The sequence below is a fragment of the Prionailurus bengalensis genome, chromosome D1 (genome assembly GCF_016509475.1).
Source record: "Prionailurus bengalensis isolate Pbe53 chromosome D1, Fcat_Pben_1.1_paternal_pri, whole genome shotgun sequence".
Classification (NCBI taxonomy): domain Eukaryota; kingdom Metazoa; phylum Chordata; class Mammalia; order Carnivora; family Felidae; genus Prionailurus; species Prionailurus bengalensis.
Window position 1 is genome coordinate 10,785,801 of NC_057346.1, and position 22,399 is coordinate 10,808,199.

Below are 22,399 nucleotides of genomic sequence, written 5' to 3' on the forward strand. Positions count from 1 at the left end.
AAAACTGAGAGCTTTTTCCCTGAGATCAGGAACACGACAAGGATGCCCACTCTCACCGCTGCTGTTTAACATAGTGCTGGAAGTTCTAGCATCAGCAATCAGACAACAAAAGGAAATCAAAGGCATCAAAATTGGCAAAGATGAAGTCAAGCTTTCGCTTTTTGCAGATGACATGATATTATACATGGAAAATCTGATAGACTCCACCAAAAGTCTGCTAGAACTGATACAGGAATTCAGCAAAGTTGCAGGATACAAAATCAATGTACAGAAATCGGTTGCATTCTTATACACTAACCATGAAGCAACAGAAAGACAAATAAAGAAAATGATCCCATTCACAATTGCACCAAGAAGCATAAAATACCTAGGAATAAATCTAACCAAAGATGTAAAGGATCTGTATGCTGAAAACTATAGAAAGCTTATGAAGGAAATTGAAGAAGATTTAAAGAAATGGAAAGACATTCCCTGCTCATGGATTGGAAAAATAAATATTGTCAAAATGTCAATACTACCCAAAGCTATCTACACATTCAATGCAATCCCAATCAAAATTGCACCAGCATTCTTCTCGAAACTAGAACAAGCAATCCTAAAATTCATATGGAACCACACAAGGCCCTGAATAGCCAAAGGAATTTTGAAGAAGAAGACCAAAGCAGGAGGCATCACAATCCCAGACTTTAGCCTCTACTACAAAGCTGTCATCATCAAGACAGCATGGTATTGGCACCAAAACAGACACATAGACCAATGGAATAGAATAGAAACCCCAGAACTAGACCCACAAACGTATGGCCAACTCATCTTTGACAAAGCAGGAAAGAACATCCAATGGAAAAAAGACAGTCTCTTTAACAAATGGTGCTGGGAGAACTGGACAGCAACATGCAGAAGGTTGAACCTAGACCACTTTCTCACACCATTCACAAAAATAAACTCAAAATGGATAAAGGACCTAAATGTGAGACAGGAAACCATCAAAACCTTAGAGGAGAAAGCAGGAAAAGACCTCTCTGACCTCAGCCGTAGCAATCTCTTACTCGACACATCCCCAAAGGCAAGGGAATTAAAAGCAAAAGTGAATTACTGGGACCTTATGAAGATAAAAAGCTTCTGCACAGCAAAGGAAACAACCAACAAAACTAAAAGGCAACCAACGGAATGGGGGAAGATATTTGCAAATGACATATCGGACAAAGGGCTAGTATCCAAAATCTATAAAGAGCTCACCAAACTCCACACCCGAAAAACAAATAACCCAGTGAAGAAATGGGCAGAAAACATGAATAGACACTTCTCTAAAGAAGACATCCGGATGGCCAACAGGCACATGAAAAGATGTTCAGCGTCGCTCCTCATCAGGGAAATACAAATCAAAACCACACTCAGGTATCACCTCACGCCAGTCAGAGTGGCCAAAATGAACAAATCAGGAGACTATAGATGCTGGAGAGGATGTGGAGAAACAGGAACCCTCTTGCACTGTTGGTGGGAATGCAAATTGGTGCAGCCGCTCTGGAAAGCAGTGTGGAGGTTCCTCAGAAAATTAAAAATAGACCTACCCTATGACCCAGCAATAGCACTGCTAGGAATTTATCCAAGGGATACAGGAGCACTGATGCATAGGGCCACTTGTACCCCAATGTTCATAGCAGCACTCTCAACAATAGCCAAATTATGGAAAGAGCCTAAATGTCCATCAACTGATGAATGGATAAAGAAATTGTGGTTTATATACACAATGGAATATTACGTGGCAATGAGAAAAAATGAAATCTGGCCTTTTGTAGCAACGTGGATGGAACTGGAGAGTGTGATGCTAAGTGAAATAAGCCATACAGAGAAAGACAGATACCATATGGTTTCACTCTTATGTGGATCCTGAGAAACTTCACAGGAACCCATGGGGGAGGGGAAGGAAAAAAAAAAAAAGAGGTTAGAATGGGAGAGAGCCAAAGCATAAGAGACTGTTAAAAACTGAGAACGAACTGAGGGTTGATGGGGGGTGGGAGGGAGGAGAGGGTGGGTGATGGGTATTGAGGAGGGCACCTTTTGGGATGAGCACTGGGTGTTGTATGGAAACCAATTTGTCAATAAATTTCAGAAAAAAAAATAAATAAATAAATATCACAAGGAAGGTACTTAACATGATATTGTACATAAGGAAACTGAGCTTAAGTCACTTGGTCAAAGTCACTAGGTTGTAAGTGGGGGAGTAGTTAGAATTCAAATCTAGTGTCAAATCCAGTGGCTGATTGCAGGGCCCATGTTCCAATCGAGTATAAGTATTTAATGCCAGATGAGAAGGTAGCAGAAGCCTCTTTTGAGACAGGACCTTAACAGGTGGCTAGGATTTCAGCAGATTAAGGGAGAAGGGATGCTTCAGGGGGAGGCAAAGCCAGAGAGGCAGGGCATTAAGAAAGTACAAGGTGTGTTTGGCCAGTGGTGGAAGATCTGTTTAGTCAGGATGCCGATGGCTTCTTGACTATAATGGCTATGACCTTTGATGTTGTAGGTTTCTCTGGAGTGGAAATAATATCAAACAGGCTATTGTGAGATGAAGAACCTGACAGAGACCCTGGTGCTCAATAAATGGTAGTTCATTCATCCATCCAACAAATATTTACTAAATGTCTCCCATACATCAGGCAAGGAGAGAGGTCTGTCTGAACAAGACCAATCCAGTCTTGACCTTATGAAATTTGTATTCTAGTAGGGAAGAGTAACATGAATTTGTTGATTACACAATTAAATTATAATAATGGTAAGGGTTTTAAGACAAGTATGAAGTACCATAACCCTTTCTGATCAGTGAGCTGAGCTCAGAAAAATGAGTAGGAATTACCAAGGCATAGTGCGTATGTGTTTGTAAGTCTGTGTGTCTAAGTCATATTAAGGATTATTGTGAGCAATGGAAAGCCAGGAAGTTTCTAGTGGGCCAGTGAATGATTATTTCTGACATGCCCAATTATTTTGACTGGTAAGTGAGAGAAGATTGCCAGGCTTGTTGATAGGGATGAACTGAAAATGTTTGAGTATCAGAATGATACCATCAGGAGAGAAATTTTTAATAAACTTATTCCTAGAGCCATTACATGAATCATGTAAGATCATGTAGAGCAAGGTCAGCCAGAAGCCCTTGTCATGACATGAGATGATGAAGGTCTGAACTAGACTCTTGGCAACAGTAGGGATCAACAGGAAAGAAACACATGCAAGACACATTTTTAAGGAAGGAATGACAAGATCTTGAGCTCGGATGGAGGTTGAGGGTGAAGGAAAGGAAAGAGTAAAAGCCTGAAGGAAGTTTCAGACCTGGATAATTTTAAGAATGAGGACGTCACATCCAGGAATAGACAAGTCAGAAGGAAGAGCTGACTTGAGGAGGAAAATGAGTAACTTCCACTTTCCACATGTTGAGTCTGAGATGACAGCCTGTTCTGGGAGGAGCCAAGAGCCTCGCACCTGCACCTAAGAAAGATTTGCACAATTGACTAGCTCTGTGAACAGGGGACAGGAGGTGCCGAAAGAGGGCAGCTGGGGACGGACTTTGGGAGTCACCCTGTGCCAGAGGGGTAGGTGAGAGCCGAGGGGTGGACATGGTCAGTTAGGGACAGAGAGAGAGACTGAAGCACTAGCACCTCCTATGGCAGGGGTGGGAGCATGAAGAGGCAGAAAATGAGCACAGGAGCAAGCAGAGATGCAGGCAGGGCCATGGAATCAGAAAGGCTGGCAGAATGTGGCAGGAGGCCAGATGCTGTTGGAGCCCACAGAAGTGGGCAGAGAGAGGCAGGGGGCTTTGGAGGCTGAGGGTGGGATGCTGACCTGCCCCTTTCACTGCATCCTGGAGGTGCCTGTCCTCAAGGGCCTGGCCCTGCTTCTCTGCTCAAAGCTCTTGGGGATGGCTTGTGGGCAGAAGTACCATATTGCCGGGGTGCTGGGTGGTTCAGTAGGTTAAGCATCTGACTTTGGCTTAGGTCATGATCTCATGGTTTGTGAGTTTGAGGCCCAAATCAGGCTCTGCACTTAGAGTGAGGAGCTTGCTTGGGACTCTGTTTCTCTCCCTGTCTCTGCCCACCCCACCCCCCCCAATAAATAAACTTAAAAAAAAAAAAAAAGAAAAAAAATAAGTACCATACTGCCTGGGAGGTGAACACAGGGCTGGCTGCATCATTTGTGGGGCCCTGTGCAAGATAAAAGTGTGGGGCTCCTGGTTCAAAAACCAGGTGGAAGGTCCTCTTAAAGATTCTTAAATAGAAAACACTTCTCTCACCGTCATGGTGTCATTTATCTGCTATTTCATGCTCTACTGCCTCAGGCACAGGGGCACTCCTGGCCATTGCAGACCCTCCCGTGTGCCTGGGGGCCCCCACCTGGTAGCAACTAGGCATGTGGGCATAAGTGCAGCCTTCAATCCTACATTTAAGCAAAAGGCTGAAGACTTTATTAAGAGGCTAGAAAAAGGAATGATCTGGGAACATGAAGGAGTGGTTAGACCATCAGAAGGTTGTGGGTGTTGGTTTGGTGACCGCTGAAGGTTATGCCATGTCCTCCTGTGGAAATGTTCCTCTTCCTCACCCAGAGCAAACCTTAATCCTACTCAAGAGCCAGATTTGAGGGGAGCCTGGGTGGCTCAGTCGGTTAAGCATCCAACTTCCGCTCAGGTCATGATTTTGTGTTTCGTGGGTTTGAGCCCTGCATTGGGCTCTGTGCTCACAGGTCATAGCCTTGAGCCTGCTTCCGATTCCATGTCTCCTTCCCTCTCTGCCCTTCCCCTGCTTACACTCTGTTTCTCTCTCTCTCAAAAATAAATAAACATTTTTTTTTTTTTTAAAGAGCCAGATTTGAGCTAGGCAAAACCCAAATACCTAAGCAGAGTTTGGGGCTTATGCAGTGCAAATGCCCCAGAAGATGATCCAAACCCAGGAACTGCAGATAGTAGTGATGTGTGGGCTGGCCTGTGCTGAGTGCTTCAGAGGGCGCCAGGGAGTGGGGCCCATCTGGGATCTGAGAAGGGAGGGGCTGTGTGCCAAGGCAAGGCTATAATACATGGGTGAGGAGTGGGAAGAAGGGACCAGGGACACAGGGGTGACCAGGGTGGGTTAGCTGATACCAGGCAAGTGCACAGACTCTGGGGTTCAAATCCCAGCTCGACCCCTTCTTGGCTGTGAAGACTCTGTGCCTCCAGCTCCTCACCTGTAAACTGAACGTGACAGTCACACCCAACCACATCATCAGTTTGTGAGGATCAAATGAGCTAATAGTTATAAAACCCTGAGAACCAAGTCTTCTACATCATAGGCACCATATTTTATAAAATGATTTGGTAAATCCTAGAACTAGTCTCAGACTCCATCACTTTTGGCAGAGCACAGCCCAGGTAGCCAAAAATAATAAAAAGAATTCCCCATGTGTAACTTTTCACTCCCAAGAAACTTTGAGATTAATTTGTGATTTCCAACAGTTTGTATATTCTCAGTGCTCTTATCCCCATGCACTCTGCAGTCTTTGACACCATAGTGCCCTCCGCCTGTTCATGCCTTAGCCTCTGCCCATGGATCTCTTTCTCACTCTTTCCTTCTGTGGTGGCCAGGAGAACGTGCCTCGGTCATTGGCCAAGGGTCCTGGCTGCTGCACATTGAAATCCATGGCCACCTTTGCATCAAGGCTATGCTCCCATGGGCTGCTCCCCACTGCTGATTGCATATGGCTGGGATAGTCAGGCAGACTCCAGCCTGGAAGACAGGGAACCCCTTTGTCAGCCCACTGCAGCTCGAGAACTCTCGCTGGCTTGGCTACACCTTCCTTGGACAGCAAAGCCAGCTAGAGTAAGGTGCTTTCCACTTTCTTCCTTTCTTTCACTGGGGCCAGACCTGCACGGAGTCTGCTTTCCCTGGTTATCCAGCGGCCTCCCTGTTTCCTTCCCCACAGGCATTCCCTTGATAAAATCCACACACATTTAATGCCACCCTGGTGTTTGCTTCTCAGAGGACCTGGACTAGCCTCCTGTCCCCTCTCCATTTATCTTGTAGACCAACTCCGCCTGGGGTTGAGGAAGGGCTGAGTCCTTCCTGGGGCTTTCCCAGCAGCGAATATCACCAGGGTTCAGGAACTAGTGTGGCACATGGAGACCCCTCTGGGAGGAGAAGGAGTGGGGAACTGAGCAATGGGGCCGCCCTCTTGCTCAGGTGATGAGGGAGGAATTTACTGGGAATCTACTCATCCATGAAATTGTATTCCAGGACTAGCAACAGCAATGAGCATTTTCAGTCTTTCTGCATGCCAGGTGCTGGACTGAGAATTTGACTGGCTTTATTTTACTTCCTCATTGCCACAGTCTTGTGGATGGTTGTTAGCCACGTTTTACAAATGGAAAAAGCAAGGCAGATTAATTACTGCCCAAGGTGCCACAGCTAACATAGAAGTTGTGGTGCCAGCTTGGGAGTTGGGCCTCTCTGACCCCCTCATCCATGATCCCAGAGAGTGTGTGGTGGCCTGGAACAGAGGCCCTGGCAGGCTTCGGGGCTGTGGGACTAGGGGCAACACAGAAGGGTAGGCAGCCAGAGCACAGCCCGGGCATGGCCGACTGCCCCCCTTGTGGGGCCAGCTTCCTCCCAGTGATGGGGGAAGATCCTGAGCCCAGCAGGGGCCTTGCACCCACAATGAAAGCATCAGCTTCAGGGAAGGGGGGCAAAGAAGGGGAGGAGGTGATGGGAAAAGGGCAGGGGATCTGCTGGAGAACACTGAATGTCATCCTGAAGTAGATCCTAAGAAGCAAGTGCTTTTTAAAAGCAGTTGTGATGTGTAGGGGGAGTGCTATTGAGCTGCCCGGTGTTTCCCCACTCCTGCTTTGGGGTGGGCACGAGGGGGATACTGTCAGTGACAGTGGTCCAGCCTCTGTTGTCTACAAGAGGGTGACATGACCCACCTGTGGCTGGGACCAGCCTCGCTGTCTTTAGCCCCTCATCTTGGGTGTGCTCAACAACTGATGAACCAGTGAGCCCAAACCCCAGCAGAACATTCACAGGCTGTGTGACCTCAGAGAAGTCACTAAACCTCTTTTAGCCTTAGTCCTTCCCTGTAACGTAGAAATAATGCCAGTTCCTCGGCATTCACTTACTGCAAGGCCTCAGTGAAAATCTCTGCACACAGTCTGACACACAGTGACTACTTAAGCCTGCTATTTTTTTTATTGTTTATTATTTTTAAATTTTTTTTGTTTATTTATTTTTTAATTTATTGTTGTTTTCATTGTTAATACCTGTCTGAGAGAGTAAGAGCAGGAACTTCCAAAGGAAATGAAAGAAAATCAGGCCTCCTTCCAGAGGGCAGTGGAGACTCCTCCCCAGCATTGTGTCCCCTCTTCCTCTGGGACCTCCCTGGCAGTTCAGTGCAACTACGGGATGAGTCCAGGCCAACAGGGTGCAGGCAGGAGCGGGGCACACGTCAGAACCTCCCCCGAGATCTTCCACCTCCTGTTCCATCTCGTGATGACCCTGCTGGGGACGGTGAGGGCCAGGGGCCTGCACACTCCCACCTGCCAGCGCCGACCCTGAGGACTGCTCCAGAGGGAGAAGTACCTTACTGTGTTAAGCTGCTGGGGGCGTGAGGTGGTTTGCCAGAGCCATAGCACCCCCTGACCTTTACCCTCAGCCAAACCTCGGTGAGATCTGAACTGTCTGTGGCTTTAGACTCTCTGGAGGTTTAGTAAAATACGGGGTGACAGGAAATAGTCACAAAAGTCTTCAGCTCAGACATTCGGAGGTGGCCTGCTGCTTCCTCGTATGTGGTTGAGAAAATGCCCCACATTCCATCCTGGGACCAATGAGCCAGCAGCCCTAGAAAAAGCCCTCAGAGGGACCTGGAAATACCACTGGGTCTTTCTCTCAGGCTCCCGGGCCTCTGGCCAGTTAGCTCCACAGTGACTCCCCAGTCTCTACCGGCTCAGCATTTTGGGGCGAGAGAGTCACTGAAGCTCCGAGTCACGTGAGGGCACCCGGGTGGCCGTGTCTGTGTGAGTGGAGGCTGTATCTAAGCTGCTTTGCAAATATTTATTTGTAGATTTTTTTTTTCTTAAATAGCTGTTGCAGGGGGTATAATCAGGGAGAGCCACAACTAATCTCCATAGTTCTGGGAGGCCACAGCCAGGGTGCCAGTCTGAAGCCCCTTCAGCAACGGCTGGGTTGTCTGTTCTCGTTCTCATTCTGTCCCTCTCTCTCTCTCTCTCTCTCTCTCTCTGTCATTCTCTGTCTGTCTCCCTCTCCCTCCCTCTCTCTCTCTCTCTCTCTCTCTCTCTCTCTCTCTCATTCTCTGTCTCTCTCCCTCTCCCAGCCCCCCTCGACACCTTGGGACTTGCCAAGTGCTGTTCACTTAGAGCCGGACAGAACAGGGCTCAAATGCTGTGTAGGCCAACTACTGAGTGCGGAAGGGCAGGTGTTAGCTTTAGCGTTGTTCCCCCTCTGAGGAGAGGATTGGGACAGGATTCCCAGGCTGCCTGTCCTCCATGCCCATGGGCTGCCTGCAGAGGCTCTCAGGCAGACAAGGCTGAGAGTGGGATGTTGTGTTCAGAGCAATGGACAGAAAGGGAGATGTGAGGAGAGTGGTCTCTGGGCCTTACCTGGGCCCAGCCTGGAGTGTGATGTGGAAGCCCTGCCCCCATCAGCCATGTAGTGAGATGCAGACTCAGGCATCAGGCCAACCGGGTTAGACCTTGCTGCTGTCACTTGTCTGTTGTGCCCTCCTGGGAAAGTTACTTAATCTCTCTCTGCCCCGGTTTCCTCATCTGTAAGATAGGAATAATGATAATTCAGAGTTGCTCAACCATCTAATAAGTTAATATGAGAAGCATGCTTAGAATGTGCCTGGCATGTAGCAAGCTCTCTGTAAATAAGAGCTGTTCTTATCCATGATCCAGGAAGCAAAGCAGCTACTGTTGTGGGGTGCTGTAGAGAGAGAATAAAGACAGTGCCTACCCTATATCCATATCCCCTTCTGGGTCATATTCAAGGTTTTGGGACCCTAGACCAAAGAGATGTGAACTACATTTCAAGGCTTACCTGAAAAGGAAGCCTCTTTCCTGGGTCCATCCTTCCAAAGGTAGACTTCATCACTAGACTCTACACCCCTAGGGTTGATCAAAGGGTGGCCGTTGAGGGGCTGGGAATGCCCATGGATGGAGTTTGAGCTTGTGGGCCGGGGAGGCCATCCCTAGGTGCATGAAACTCTTGCTTGTCTGAGATGGAGCCAGGGGTGTAAAGAGAAAGGGGCTGGCAGGGGGCCTCTGTACTTTTGCTTCAGGCTTTGCATTTTAGGGAAGGGAGTGCAGAAAGACACAGGGCTGAGCATCTATCTGCAGGCTGCCTACCATCTACCAACTGACCGACTGTGGTCCTCATGTCAAGGCAGGACAAAGGCACTGGCATGAGGCTCCCAGTTAACTAGCACACAGAGGCAAGGACCAGGCCCACAGAGCAGCCAGCTTGTGTGCACTTCTCAACACTTCTGGCTGGTGAGGACTCCCACCTGGGCCCCAGGAACAGGTGCTCCAGGCTAGCTCCTCCAGACTGCAGGGCTGGACTCAGCTCCCCCAGCTTTGTTAGACAGACACTTTACTTAGGGACCTGGCAGTGACCCTGGGCTTGGAAACTCAAGCTTCCAGATCCCAAAAGGCAGCCTGTTAATTGAATGTTTTGGGTTGCAAGAAGCAGAGAATCATTCAGGGTTTCTGACGTAATAAAGGGCTTATGGTAAGATTGCCCATGGAAATAAGAAAATGAGAACCTCAGCCGTGAGCCACGCCTCCCAGGTGCTTTCAAGAATCTTCTCTCTGGTGAAGGTAAACAACCAAGCTGTGGAGAAAGCAGACTCCAAGGTGAGCTAGGCCTGCAGGAGGCTGAAGCTAGAAGGCCCTTCAGAGACCACCAGTTCTGGAACTTATTGTCGGCATCAGGGCACAGTTACCAGGGTGTCCCAGCTCCTGTCTGTGAATTTGCCTCTCTCCATGTCCATCCATTTCTTTTCCTGCTACTGCCAGGCTTCTCTTTGCTGTGTTTCACTTCTATTTCTCTGCTGCTGCTTGCTCAGAACTTTGGCCCACCCATGGCTGACCACGCTCCCCTGGCTGGCCTCTTCACCTCGTGACCCTCAGCTTTGGTGTTCACTGCTAACTGCCCAATTCTTTGCATATTGCTGCAAGTCATTAACCTTTGGGGAGAATTAATCAGGAGTTGGTCATTGACCAGTCTATAGATTGGTTACCTTGGGTCAGATGCCCTATCACTCAGCTATAGTCAGTTAGAGACCGTGACTTCTTAGTGGCTGTGGGAGCACAGGTTTCTAAGGCAGATTCTTCTCTTCTCCCCCACTCAGCTCCCCATGCCTGTCTGTCTGTGAGAGGAAGGTATCAAGCAGGGTATCAATGAGGAGACCCCTGGGGAGTATTGGTGGTCCACATCAGATCCAAATCTCTGACCCTGTCCCCTGGCTTTCTGTTCTCCTGGTCTTCCCATTCTCTTCTGAATATAAGCCACTCGGTTCACTTAATTCCTTTTTTAACAACAGAATCAACAATACTCCAGTAAATATTTAATGAGTAGCTTCTATAGTGAAGTGTGTCTTCTCAGCACTGGAATTTAATCTGAAGCCGATAGAAAATCGGACCATGTGAATATTTATCACAATTAAGTTTTACTCTTTACTTTCACACACATCTTCTTATTTAATCTTATTAACTGCACCGTAGAGTCAGCAGGGAAGACACTACTATTATACTCATTTTGTGGGTGAACAAACTAAAGTTCGGAGAGGCCCACTGACCTGCCCAAGGCCACGTAGGGAGCCGTAGGGACTCAGTACTAGGACTTGGGTGATAGCCCCTCCTTCATGGAGCCCTATAGCATCTTGTCCTATGGGATCAAAGCCACTTTATGGCTAGGACCTTTTCTTGTGTTGCTTATAATCATTGCACACATGGTTTTCAATGACATTTCTGGTTTTGACCCCAGATTCCAAGGGGTACCATCTCTTCTCAGTGAATGGATATGGTGCCTGAGCTGTCCTTTCCTAGTGCTGATTTCCCAAGAGGGGCCATAACTTCTTCCCAGTACCCAGGGAGTGGCCTTCCTTTCTGTCCTTGTGTTCCTCAGGCCAGAACATTGTCCTGGACTCAGGCTCTGCCAGCTTGGGTCCCCAGGGGATTACCACTGTTCCTCTGCTCAGGAAGTATTCATCACCCCCAGACCCCTGCTTCTAGGAGCTCTATTCCAAGGTCCCTGAGTTGGCCTGGCCTCACACTTGCAAGCAGCAGGTGGGGCAGGACTCTACATGGTTTTATACCAGAGATCCTGGCTGGAGCCTCAGGCCCACAACTGGTCATAGGCATCATGAGATCTCCTCACCTCCTAAAGTCAAAGGAGAAAGTTGAGAATCAAGAACCAGACAGAATCTGAGCCTGTTATAGAACAGAAGATAGGAAAGGCAGAGTCTATAGTAAATTTTATTTAATTGTTTTATAGTATCAGGAGGAGAATATAAAGGAGGAAGCTGGAGCTTGGCCTGCCTTGGAGTGGTGGAAGGCAGGTGGAGAAAGTTCCCCATTAATCAGAGTTTGATGGGAAGCTGGGAAAGTTGTGGTTCTAGCTGATTACCACCCTAATAGTGACTGGGAAAGAGAGAGCCATGCAGAAAAGTATGTGAGGGGTGTGTGTGTGTGTGTGTGTATGTGTGTGTGTGTGTGTACAAGCAAGTGATTGCTGGTACCTTGAATTTCATGAGCATTTGCTGATATTACAGGCATCCAAGTGCAATCAGGGTTTCCTTTTAACTCCCTAAATGTCTCTTTCATGGCCTTTGTAAGGGTAAATAAGATAGAGGTTGATGTCTCTCTCATGTAACTCTTCAAGGTGAATGTTCCCATGGGAGGGAGGTTCTGCTCCGTGCGGTCATCCAGGGACCCAGGTTCCTTCTGTCTTGTTTTGCCAGTATTTTCTAAAGCAGCAGTCCCTAAACTTGGCTGTGTATTAAGTCCAGTGACATCCAAGTTTGCAAATGGCTGTTGTAGGGCCTTGCTCTTACCTGCTTGGTTCGAGCTGGATCACAGGTACACACAAGCCTGAAAAACACACGTGCAGCTTCCTCTGACATTTGTTGGTGAGAATTTGGTCATGGCACATAAACCTTCAATTACAGTAATATGTGAAAAGTGCTGTGATCCTACTTGAACCCAGAAGAGGAGCCTCTAAGTAAGATATGGGAAATCAGAGAAACCCTGTTAGAAGCTATGACCCTTGGTAACCACATGTGATTTGGGGTTAGCTTGGTTTGTTTAACGTCTAACCTTGGCCTCTTCATCCAAAACGTGGAGCTAATAACTGAAATTGACATAGAGGGTTGTGAGGATTATGCACAATGAGTCTTACAAAGTACTTAGCACAGTGCCTGCCCCTAGTTAGCACCAAATACATATAAACTCCATTATTGTTATTCTCTGGGGTAGGCAAGAACTGTGGAGATGAGAAACCTTTATGGGGCTGGGACACAACCAGGTTTGGGGTTTGATTTTAGCATCTTCCCTTTGGTTAGTTCATGAGCAGGATGTAGACTATCTGAGACAGCTGCTGGGCAAAAACTGGTGGTGCTGGTAGTGATGAGGGGTATGTGTGTGTGCACTTACGTTGGGGTGCAAGCAGTTGTAGGAGTATCAGGACCCCTGGGGCTCCTGGGTGGCTCAGTAGGTTAAGCATCCAACTCTTGATTTCAGCTCAGGCCATGATCTCATGGTTCATGAATTCGAGCCCCACTTCGTACTCTGCACTGACAGTCCAGAGCCTGGTTGAGATATTCTCTCTCTCTCTCTCTCTCTCTCTCTCTCTCTCTCTCTCAAAATAAAATAATTAATTTTAAAAACTAAAAAAAAAAAAGATAAAAAGAACTCAGCCATTGAGGAAAGGAGAGGACACAGATGTTGCCTGCCTTTGCCCAGAATCTGACAGAGATGGTCTAGCTTGTCTGGGGCCCCTCTCCCTGCCTAACTCCGAGGACGGAGTGAATACTACCAAAGAGGGGCAGAAAGCAAAGTAGGGGGTGAGGGCACAGGGCATCTTGACTCCGTGCTGCCCCCATGTCTGGGCAGGTAAAGCAAAAGCCAGCTGGCATTTTCCAGCTGTGGCTTCATTTTCAATAAGACTTGGTGCTGAACTTCTACTAAATCATTGTTCCCCTCCCTCCCTCCCTGCCTGCCTCTTCCTTCCTTCCCTCCCTCCCTCCCTCCCTCCCCCCCCCCCCCCCCCCCCCCCCCCCCCCCCCCGTCATTTGCTGCTCCTGACAAATGTGCCTCAATATTTTCTAGGATATGCCTGTGCTGTTCTCTCCTTGCAGAACTGCTGGTTCTACCAGTATGTTTTAATTCCCAGATTGTTCTCAGTTCTAAGATCTCTCTCTCTCTCTCTCTTTCTCCACTGAAGTGAAAGTTAAAAAAAAAATCAACATTGCATAAAGGCTCAGGTGACTAGGGAGTGGGGTTCAGGGATCACTATGCATTCCCTGAGCTTTAAGGGTAGAAATAGGAACCCTGGGAGCCCCCCAGCACCTGGGCAGAGGCATAGAGCAGACCCACCCTGCCGAGCAGCTAGCAATTTCTATCAGGAGATCTGCAGGTATCAGTCTCCGGGGAAGCAACGAAAGGAATGTGGGGCACCTTGGGTCGTACTGTCCAGCGCCATTTGCTGCTCCCCAGGTTTGTAGAGACCTGGTTTTCGAGCGGTTTTTTGGTCCTTAAAGATTTTCAGAGGCATTGAGAGGCCTCAGCTCCTTGCTGTTGCCTCTGACAGATAAGAAGATGGTTTCCCTTCTGCCTCCTTTCTTCTTCCTCCCCAAAGTGTCTCCATAACTGCCATTGTCATCGTGTTAGTAATAGCCACAGATGCATTAGCGGCCCTCTCTCAGTCACATCCCCTCTCCCCAGCTCTCTCTGTCTCTCCCACACCTGCCTGTCAGCCCTGCTCAGATAGTAGGCTTCTAACATTCACAAACCAGGGGAGGAGAAATTCGGGGGTGGGATCAGGAGACAGATCATCTATCTCCGTCTGTCACAGCACACTCCAAACCATATACTGAAATACAAATTGTGTTTCCTCTCACCATCTGTGGTCACAGCAGCCAGCTCTGTCAGGAGGGAAAGCAAAGGAGAAAGGCAGACAGCCGCGGCAGGGCTGAGCTGGGTGAGGGGCCACCACATGCCTGTTGTGGGCTCCTCGTTCACAGGGCATCAGGACCCTCTCCCAGGTTTTCCAGGCACAGGATCACAGAAATTTCTGTTGGATAGGCAGGGAGTTGTATATAGAGACATGAGCCTTCAAGGAGCTTAAAGTCTGATGGGAAGGCAGGCACAAACAGCAACATGTGCCCAGGGGAAGGGCGTGGTGCTATGGCATCTCAGGGTGGAGGGCCCTGAACCAGGGCAGGGGGGTCACAGGAGTTTGCCTGAAGGAATTGACAAGCACGCTGAGGCTGGAGGGTGGAGCCAGGAGAAGGTGGAAGTGAATGTTTAAAAAGCCCCTGAACACATGGGGGTGGGGTTGCTTGGCTTGTGAGGCTGGGAGAGCAGACAGGGACTGTGGCCGCAATCTGGCCAGAGAGGGTGGTGGCCTGAAGCAGGTGGACGGCCTGGGAACCACAATAGGAAAGGAAGGTGAGAGGCCTCGGGAGGCTGGACCAGTAGGACTTGGTGAGTGACCAGACATCAGGGGTAAGAGAGAGAAGCCCAAGTGTATGATGTGGATGACTGTTGATGGAAATGCCATTCTTTGAGTTAAGAACCATTGTGTGGGATAGGTTTCGGCATGGGGACAATTGGGGGTCACAGATGATTTCACTTCTGGCCATCTTAAGACTGAGCTGCCTGTAGCCAGCCTGGTGGAGTTAGTCAGTGGGTAGTTAGATGAATACAAGGCAAGACCACTTATTGTTTCAGAAGACTGACACCAAGTCAGTTCATGTGTACTTGTGAATCTGCAATTCTGGTCCATGTCTTTCTTGACAGTCCCTGATGTAGCAGGTCAGGGTCAGGTGCCTCTCCTGGTGTTCTCCCACCTTCCTCCTTCCCCTGCCATAGCACCTCCCCCATCCCATGTAGCTAGAAGGCCGGAAGTTTGCGTTTAGTGGTCTGTTTCCCTTACCAGACTATAAGTTCCACACAGGCAAAGGCCACGTCTGTCTTGTCTGCTGTGTCCCCATCACCTGTCACATAAAGTTCTTTCTAATGAGTTTCTGAATGAACGAATGTGTGAATGAATGAATGGTCTTATCAATGGGGTATACATTTCCGAGGGACAGAAATCAGGTCAAAGGTACCACCATCCTATCTCTACCTGTCCTTTTCCAGAGTTTCCTGACTAGTCTCTGCATCTCTACTCCTGCCTGACTGCAATCTGTTCTCTACTCAACAGTCAGAGAGATCGTTTAAAGATATAAACGGAGTCACGTGCCTCCCCTACTTAGAACTCTGTGAGGCTTTTCACAGCTCTGAAGGTAAAAACAAAACTCTTCAACAAAGCACATGAGGCTGTGCATGCCCCAGCCCTAGCTGCGTCTCCAGTCTTGGGCCATGCCACGCCCCCCTCACTCACCTTGCACCCACCACATGGGGCATCCTTCCTGCCTCTGGCCATTTGCACATACTATTCTGTCTGCCTGCAAAATAGCCTCCTTCCCTCTCAGCTAGGCTCACCTTTAGGTCTTTGAAGGTCCCACGTTCTAAATTAGACACCATTCCCATTTTTCTGTCTCCTAGTACTCTGTTCTTTCCCTTCACAAGCCATCAGAGAGGTGAATAATAGAAATGTGCCCGTTTACCTGTTTAAAGTCTTTCCCTGTCCTGTGAGCTCCCTGTCTACCTGACATCTGTGATGGTGTCTGGCATATACCCAGGATTCACTAAGGACATGATGGATGGATGGATGGATGGTGGTTGGATGGATGGATGAATACATCGTTTCAGCTGTAGTGACGAGAAGAGGCCAAGTTAGCCATGACCCGCAGGTACTAGGGAGACAGAGGCCTGACCAGTGCAGGTACTTGGAGGAGGTAGAGACCTGTCACCATTCATTTATGCAGTAGTCCATTCATGTACTTAAACATTTATTGAGTGCCAACTGTATGTGTGGGACTGCACTAGACAGTGGTCACTCAATCAGGGATGAAACACACAAAGTCCCTGGCCCTTTGAAGTTTACATTCTCATTTCTGGAGGAGGGGTACAGATAATGAACAAGCAAACAAAATTGTCAAGGGTTTGAGTTAACATGCCAAAGAAAAAAAATAGGGTGCTTGGCTGAAGGACGTTGTTTCAGGAGTGTGGGGCTTGGAGCCTTGCTGGCTGAGGCATTTGGGGGCCATGTTGAAGGTACCTTGAGGAACAGCGATCTCCCTCCTGCTTGCAGTACCCCCTCAGCTGACTCTGACAGGCCCCTTTTGTAGGGAATACTGTGGACAGAAGGTACAGCGGCCCCTGACCTCAGCCAGCGGTTTCCAGAGTTTGTGGGCTTCCTGCTACCCTTGTTTGTCTATGAGGAGCAGAGGCTGGGGCTGGGGATAAATTGTGTGAGAAAGAAACACCTTCTTACGCCTCCATCTTTTCACTCTTCACCTTGTCACCTCTTTGGTGACATATGAAGAACTCATATATTTTGGTGCCCATGAGGGCAAAATTTTTCCAAATCAGAGGCACCTGTTTTGTGAATTTTGACAACGGAACCCAACTGACAGATGGGCAGACAGATCTGCCAGGCACACTAGGAGTGTCATGCACCTGCCCTCCTTTCTCCCTTCCCCGTCGCATCTGGCCATCCCCCTGCCCTGTGCCACCTCCCTCAGTGGAGAGGGGAAAGTGGGACAGAAACCAAGGCAGGCAGGGAGGTGTGAGGAGTCAGAGCAGCCTGCTGGCTGGCCAGAACAGGCAGCCACCTCGTGGCCCTCACTGTCAGGTCTGGGAAGGGAGGCAGCACAGTGTGGTGGGGACCACTGGGGCACATCTCAAGCTACTTAGCCTCCCTGGGCCTCAGTTTCCTCCCCAGAAAACAGAGGTGATGATACAAATAGCAAGTGTTCATTGAGTCCTTTCCAGGACTGGTGCCACTCTAAGGATATTACATGAGCGATCACACTGGGCTCTGACAGCAGCCCTGGTACTTGGGGCTTGTCCTCCCCAAAACTCTGTGAGCGACCAGGTCTCACAGAGTTTAAGGCATGTGTCTAGTGTCACCTAGCTGGCAAAGCAGAAGGAGCCAGGATAGGAATCTAGGCCGTCTGGCTCCAGAGCCTGCACTTGTAGCACAGGGTGCTTTCCCTGTTGGGGTTTGTGAGGGAGGACTGAACTGAGACACGACGCTGCAAGCAAGAGGCCCGGCGAACAAATACCCCCTCCCTGAATTGCCCCTGATCAAAGTATTTCCCCCTCTGCCCTCCAGCACCCCTCAAATTTCCTTCCCTATGGCCAAACCCTTGGGTTTGGCCATTGCTGGTTTGGGAATAGGGCTCCTGAAACATTTTTACTCATGGACTCCTTAAAAGATTAGAAAAAGCATGTATTGTCTTGCATATTTTAAAGTTGACGTTTAAAATTTTATTATAAGTTTATATAGTTTCATAAGACGCTATTTCCAGGTTGTTGCAAGTATTGCCGTTTTCTAATAAAATGACTGGTTCACCCTGGCGTGTGTCAGAGGGAAACTAAGCACCATAGCACTTTGAATCTACCCGCATGTACTGAAAAAACAACGGCAACAACAAAAAATCCAGCCTTTCTTTAACAGCCAGGAATGTTATTTTATTTCTTTCTCCTTAAATTCCCGTTTTGCTTCCTCATAGAATTTTACCATAATATTATATTCTTATGCCTTAAAGACCTTCATTGATTATCCTATCCCATGTACATTCAAACTAATTTTTAAAAATTTGTTTTGACCAGAAGGCTTTAGGTCATAAAGTATTTTTCTTTGTATTGAATAGTATTATAATAATTATTATGTAACCCATCAACATACATATATAAAAATTTTAGTGACGTATTAAACATACAAAGCAAAATATTTCAGAAAATTATCACTTAATGAGAGACACAGGGCTCCTTTTTACAATTAATTTATGTGTCCATGGGTGAATACTAATTAATGATCCAACACTAATAACAGAAGGAGAGGTGTTGGGTCACCAGTAAGTGGGAGACTTACCCACAGCACACTTATTAATGATTGTTGTTAGGAGCATTATTTACAATAAGACCCACAATATATTTTCATTAAATTAATATAAATCTCATAAGCTCTTGGTCGGAAGGAATAAATGAGCAGAGAAGAGGCTGATGACAGGAAGGAGATCGTGCCCGAGTGAAAAATGAGTATGGACACACGTCTGCTATATGCTCCTATAACTTCAAGGTGTAGAACTGAGCCGTTGGAGTAAGCATGGGACTTTTCACCCTCACCTTCTTGCAATCATACAAAGTATGTAATTGACATGGATGAGCCATGGGTGAATAGGCATCACTCCCCAACTTCTCTCTCTCGCCGCTAACAAGTACGGAAATTCAGACTGCTTCATAGGAGATTGCTGCTCCCCTTCCAGCTTTTTATCAACTGTCAACATTCACATTTTAAACCTTCTAGTGCCTTGCCGTGAATCTGTTAACCTGGATGAAATAAAGCTGCCTTAATATTTCTTACTGATGATCTCACTGCTCTTAGCTGGTGGGCTCACTTTTTGACCTCACTCTCTCTAATTCTTGGTCATAGCTTTGGGGTCCCATGTCCAATTTCCCAGTGTGCAGGGTCTACTCAGACTGGGATGGTACAATCTTGTCCTTGATGAGCCTTTCTCCAGGGGCAGCTCAGAGGAGTTCCCTGAGGAAAAGTTCTCCACTGCTCTGGAAATCATTCCAAGGGACCCAGCCTAGAATCTGTGCTTGCAGCCTTGCTCTAAGTCTCCTTGTTCCTTGCTCTAAATCCCTTCTTGCTTAAAATACCTTTCTAGGTTCCTGTTTCCTGCACTAAACCCTGACTCTGTATTGATATGTTGAATTGTGTCTTTTCTTGGTAATCTGGTGGATTTTTTTGTTTGTTTGTTTGTTTGTTTAGTTTTGCACAAATCATGCATTATAGTAGGATTTAGAATAACCGAGGTGAATGCTTTTCTTTAGCAAAATGGGAGAAAGGTAATTATGAAAGGGGATGTGGGAAGGTAGAAACAGCAACTTAATAGGGCCATGTTCCATGGCAGGCCATTCCAGGAAAGAGGGTGTTATATGTCACAGAAGTGTAAATGGGTTCCCTTCAAAGTACCCATGTTCAAAGTCCTTTTGGAAGATCTCCATATACTTGTATATATACCCTAGTTTGGAGAGTTGGCAGTCTCTAACCCTGTAGAAATTCTTACAGGGTGCTCAGCTGTCAGTCATGAACCCTCCTGTGTGGATTTGTAGGTTCATGTGATTTCTCAGGGACAAATGGCTATGACTTGGGTTAAGGGCTTGGAGGGGCAGGGACCAAGGGTAGAGTTGGACTATACAGACAGTGCATAGAGAAATCAGAGGGTGACTAGTGGCAGGTAGAGATGCTCTAATGCAGCTTTGATCAGAATTGTATTTGACTAATTAACTAGCTTATGGCAACATTTAATGTCCATCCAGGGCCCAGGACATGGTAGTGCTCCATGAGTGTTTGTCCAGTGAACAAAGGAACAGTTACTTCCGAAGATCGGGGGATACACTTAATGGTGAGAGGCCAGTGCTACTTACTGAAATACAAACTTTAGAGGACATTTCATGAGAGATAGTCTAGTGTGCTGGAAATGCTGGCTTTGGACCCCGAAATCCCGTCACAGGCTGGTTTACAAGTTGTACAGCACCAGAAAGTTGCTTGAGTTTACAGAACTTTTCTTTCCATAGAGAAAAAGGAGATTTCAAAGATATCAGACTCATGAGGTTGTGAAGAGGAAATGAAACAATGTAGGTAGAAGAAATACTTAGTAATTGGAAGGCACTATATATATATATATATATATATATATATATATATATATATATATGTATATATATATATATATACACACACACATACACACATATATATATATAAAATCTTGTTCAAAAATGTGTATCTTACTGTGTGCCTTTTGTTTTCAAAGCATATGTGCTATTTGAGGTGCGCAGAAGGATGTTGATATATAACTGTTTAACAGAAGCTTACTTTCATAGAAAGCAAGATTGAATGAAAGAGCAATTCTTTGTCTCCGCTGAGACAAAAAAATAATAATAAAAAAAAGCACAAGTTGGCTGAAGCTAGAGCAAGGAGGATTGAAGTAGAGCAAAAAAAAAAAAAAAAAATCTTGACATGAATGTTCTAGAGCCTGGGGCAGGCGACAAAGAAGCCTGCTGGCTTTCTTCCCTCACTTCCAGGAGTCCTGCCAGGGTGCAGGAGAATGAACCAGAGGTCCCCTCAGGGGCCCCTTTACCCTCAGGCTTCTCGCACAAAAGGGCTGGCTATTCACCCTGCTGGTGGTGGGAGCTAGTTTCTTAGTTCAAGCTTCCCTCCTTCCCGGTTCACTGTTCTGGTGCAAGAACTCCCTCCTCTCCAAGGACCAGTGTAATTAAACAGCTCAGTGTTTGACGCGGGGTAGACATCAGAGCTCTCGGCTCTCTGTGGAGAAATACCCAAATGGTTCATGGCTTTAAAAGTTGAAACAAGTCAGTTTTTGGTCACTTCCTGTTTAAGCCAGGGAGTAGCCTAGGCTCTGTCCGTCCAGCTTTTGGAGAACAGAGGCAGAGTAGGCCCTGAGGTATGCTCATCTCGTGGCCCACCCTGTGGAAGACAGACAGACAGACAGACAAACAGGCATGTGGGCATGCAGGCACCTGTCATTTCAACTTAATTGCATCTGAAAAAAAAAACAGCTGAGAGTAATGTTAAAATTAGAGCACACTAAAGGCAGTTGAAGTTGAGAAAATTAGTTGAATGCTTCCTCGGTAATTGTCGGTGAGGATGTGAAGGGCTTGCTGTACCTGAGAGAAGCTGATGATAAACAACTCAGGGAGCCAGAAATAAACACCCACTCTTTCTTCTGTCTCTCAGAGGCACCTGTGTATGTCTGCATCTTTCTATTCCCCACTCTTTTTCATTTTTTTTCCCAAAGACAGAAGCCGAAGTGACCACTGACACCCACTAACCTCTGACATAAGGGAGACCTGGGCTGGCAATAGATCTCGTGGTATTTACCGATTGTTTGAACATGGGAGGCTCTGTCCTGGGTTGGAGGATCCAGATGTAGGCCCCTTCGGGTGGTAAGATATGCACGTGAGTCAAGATAGTAAGTGATCAGAAAGGCAAGAACAAAAGCAGAGAGGCTTCCTGCTGGCAGTGTCCTCTGAATGGGGCCTGGAAGGATGAGGATGGTTTGGGCATCATGGTCTTGAGCATATCATAGGGTGGGCCAATGAGTGGCTTGGTTTGGATGGATCCTAGGTTGCATAAAAGAGAAATAAGGCTAGAATGAATGAGGAAAATTAAGGCCTGGCGGCCCTGAATGCCTGGCTAAGTCATGATAAGGATTTATTGCTGGGCGGTGGGGAGGTATTGAAGCATTCTAAACATGAGTGACCAATGTAGAGCTTGCTTTCGGGAGGGATTACATGATGGGAGGGTCTGGGAGGGCTTGAAGGGGAAGAGAGAAGAAGCAGGGAGAAAAGGGGTCATGGCAGCCTGACACGGGGTGTGGGGCTGGACACTAGGTATCCTGCCCAGGGCAGGCAGTCTTGGCTGCTACCAGAATGTTCATCCATCTCCAAAAACTGGAGGATCCCAGCTGCCCACAGTGTAAAGTGTCTGTCTCTTAGCCAGTTCTCTGAGCCCCCTACAATCATCTCCAACTGACCATCCACTTCTTCCCTCTATGCTTGTGTTTCAGCAATACAGTTCCCTCAACAGGCATCACTTCAGAGCTAGCATGTACTTTCTCACCTCTGTGCTCCGAGCTAACTGCACCTCCAGCCTTCTGTCCCACCCCAGTCTCTGTGGTCCATGATGATCTCATCTTTGAACCTAAGACAGATGAGTAGAGACACCCAACAACCCCAGGGGATGAGACCTTAAATTCTGGTTCTGGAGTCCTCTAGGGAAAGGAATGTAGGACATATGCATGTGTGTTACATGGAAAGGGTAGACTAGAAAGCTGAGCTCATCCCTGTGGGCTTGTGTTTGCCTTGCCCTCTCCCCTCTCTGCCTCCCATCCCAAATAGATTGTTCCATCATGTTGTGCTGGCAGGAAGTGCAGCTCAGCACTGTTGGGTTCCAGCAGATGATAAAGTGACAGGAAGATTGTACCACGTTCTCCAAAAAGGTCCCCTGGG